Raw genomic sequence first — 3,032 nt, 5'->3', positions numbered from 1 at the left:
CTTTCCCCCCCCCCCTTCAGTTTAAGGAAGAATCCTGCTGAGCGAATGAACTACTTAGAACTTATGGTAAGTTTGGGGCCATCTCTGCTGGCCTTCATCTGGTACATGAAATGTGTTGGGATAAAAGGTCCTGGACAAATGGTACAGCAGGACGCAGGGGTGATTTCCAGGCACACAAGTGGGATGGGCATAGTGTGTCTAAGGTACAGTGGTGTATTGAGTTTTGTGGGTGTTAAGGGGACTCAGTGATCAAGGTCAAGCTTTTTACATGTTTTCTCCTGTCCCACCTGCTCTTGAAGAGTTTAGGTCAACCACCCCAAATGGTGGTAGTGCAGCTGGGTTTTAACCTGGAAACACCAAACCCAAAAGTGTTTAGCTTTAAGCTGATTTAGTGGAGGGTCGTTAGTTAGGGTAGTATGATTAGGTCATGGTTGGACTTGATCTTTAAGGACTTTTCCAACCTGAGTGATTCTATGATTCTGTGACATCCATGGGAGTCTGCAGGGGATGCTGCTGCTCACTTGGCCAGTGCTGTGACACCCCTGGGGCTGCTTTTGGACTGCTCCCTGCTGGGCTATGACTGATGCCTTGTTTCTTGTTGACAGGAGCACCCCTTCTTCACCCTACATGACACCAAAGAGACTGACATGGCCTCCTTTGTGACAGAGATCCTCGGGGATGACTCTTAACTGGAGCCCCACTGTTCCATGCAGTCCCTGCAGCGGAGCAGATGCGGACTTGAATTTGTGATGGTTTGCACAAATTGTGTTTCTCAGCCTCCGGACAGTTCTGAGCACAGCCCCATTACAGCCTCTTTTCTCTTTGCCTGAAATCTTCAAGGAAGAGCCTTGGAAGCCAACACCTTCACCCCTTCAAATGCTGGGGGCACGGGGTGGGGATGGTGCCCAACCTTGGCACGGGCTGTGGGGAACTTCTGCCTTTCTTCCCTTTTGCTGCCTGGGGCCGGCAAAGAGAAAATGCTGCTGTGCTTCTCCCCCCCTTCCTAACCGTCCCCAGCCCCTCCCCCAGCATTTCACCCAGTTCTCTGCCTCATGTTCCTGAGCAGCACTGCAGGAGGCTGCAGGGCTCCGTGGATACACCGCTGTCCCCGCACAAAGCCATCTTGATGACACCTGGATGACCCTTCAACACGGCCCCAGGCCTGACACCCCCTTCACTGCCTGATCTACTGCTCCCCTGCAGAGGAATAAAAGCGTATCTCCCCCCCAGTTCACCCCACCGTGAGCAGCAGCCCCCGCTCTCTTGCTTCCTCCATGGACCTTCTCCTCTGTGCTCGCCCTGGGGCTGCATGACACTGGAGGAGGTGGGGATGGTGAGCATCTACCACCACTCCTCATCCTGCAGGAGGATGCTGCTCCACCTCTCCGTCCTCTTCCCCCTTTGGGGCTCATGTAAGACCTCACACTGTGACCCCATCACTGCCTCCAGCTGTGGCCACAGCCACCATCTCAGCCCCAACCCCCCACAGCCCAGTGCAGGGGCTGCTGCCAGTTGTACATTTTGTGTCTATATATAATGGACTTTGTAACATGTTTCCGGGTTTTACTGCACTTGCTATAAATTAAAGCCCTTCTGTGTGGGTGGGAGGAGGGAGGAGCGCTTCCTTCTCCCCTGAAGAATCTGCTGTGAGCCCCGCTGTGTTCCATCCATGTGTGGGACCGCAGACTGAACGCACCGCTGTGGGGTTTTTTTATTTTTAATAGATTGAGGTTTTCAGAGGGATTTTTTCCTTTTCTAATATATTTGTGTGTGTGTGTGCGTGCTATATATATTATATATTTTTAGATCAGTGATGATGGTGTGAATGTCTATGTGAGCAGCAGTTCTGCTGCAGTGACCAGCAGTTTTCTGGCTAGATTTGGGGTAGTGGCTGAGGCTTTAGAAGGCGAACTGCCCTGAGATTATTTCTTTTTTTTTTAAAGAAGAAATGCATCTATTTTTTAATCAAATTAAAACTTTAAAAAAAAAAAAAAAACACTTTTCCTGAACTTCCTGCCCTGGAGGTGTGGATGTGGGTGCATTCCTGTTATTCAGGGTCCTCTCCCTGCTGAAGCACAGTGTTCAGCTGACCCCTTTGCCCCACACCTTTGTTATGGAGCCAGGCTGGGCTGTGCCTGGAGCCATGGTTCAGCTCCCAGGAGAAAAGCTTAGGGTAGCACAGGGTGACTTTCCCCTCTGTCTCACCCTGTCCCCCTCAGTGCACGAGCCCATAGGAAACAGCACAGGTGGGCACAGCACAGTGTGAGCAAACCCTGCCCTGCTTCAGTCTGACCCTTAACCCCTGTCCCACCTCCTTGTGCACGATAATGTAGCTGATGTTCTCCACATCCTCCCTTCAGTCCCACTCCCCGAAACATCCCGTGCTCCCTGAAATTGCACATCACCAGCCTGGTAGGACAGCTTGGCAGCTGAGATGCTTACTTGTAGGTTTTTCCATAGTTGGTCACTTTGGATTCTTTTTGATTTGCTGTTAAGCTTTTGTTTTTCCTCTTTCTCTTTGCTTTTCTCCTCCTGGAGAAAGTCCTGCCCCTTTCTCATACTGGGTGATAGCATGGTGGGGGGAGGGGGGGGTTGGGACCCATGGATGGGGCTTTGCTGCTCAGTTGGGTCCTGTCTGCCCTGTGTGCTGATGTGGGTCCTGCTGCTTGTGCCCTTCTGCCATGCACAGGGATGATAGATCTGGTGCCCACCAGCTTGATCTTGGGGTGAGAGAGAATATTAGGAAAAATTTCTTCTCTGAGAGAATGGCGGTGTGTTGGAATTGCTGCCCAGGGAGCGGTGGGGTCACCATCCCTGGAGGTGTTCCAGAGCCATGGAGATGTGGCACTGAGGAATATGGTTTGGTGTCATGGTGGGGGTAGGTTGGGGTTGGTTTGTGAATCTGAGAGGTCTTCTCCAACCTGAATGACTCTGCGGTTCTGATGCAGCCCAGAGCCCCTCCAGCCCTGTACTGAGCACAGTCTGTACCCATGAACTCCTCCTTGTTTTCAATAAAATTCACCCCGAAGCAC

At 51.6% G+C, this 3,032-nt stretch overlaps 1 long non-coding RNA gene across 1 annotated transcript; it reads left to right on the top strand.

The window, feature by feature from the left end:
* Position 1: 1 nt before the first annotated feature.
* On the top strand, positions 2-3,032 carry LOC109370236. The gene is made up of 2 exons (XR_002120194.2): positions 2-66; positions 606-3,032. It is a non-coding gene; the product is annotated as an uncharacterized LOC109370236 (long non-coding RNA).

The sequence above is a fragment of the Meleagris gallopavo genome, chromosome 16 (genome assembly GCF_000146605.3).
Source record: "Meleagris gallopavo isolate NT-WF06-2002-E0010 breed Aviagen turkey brand Nicholas breeding stock chromosome 16, Turkey_5.1, whole genome shotgun sequence".
NCBI classification, from domain to species: domain Eukaryota; kingdom Metazoa; phylum Chordata; class Aves; order Galliformes; family Phasianidae; genus Meleagris; species Meleagris gallopavo.
The sequence above is the reverse complement of the archived record's forward strand: the minus strand, read 5'-3'. Positions and strand labels throughout refer to the sequence as shown.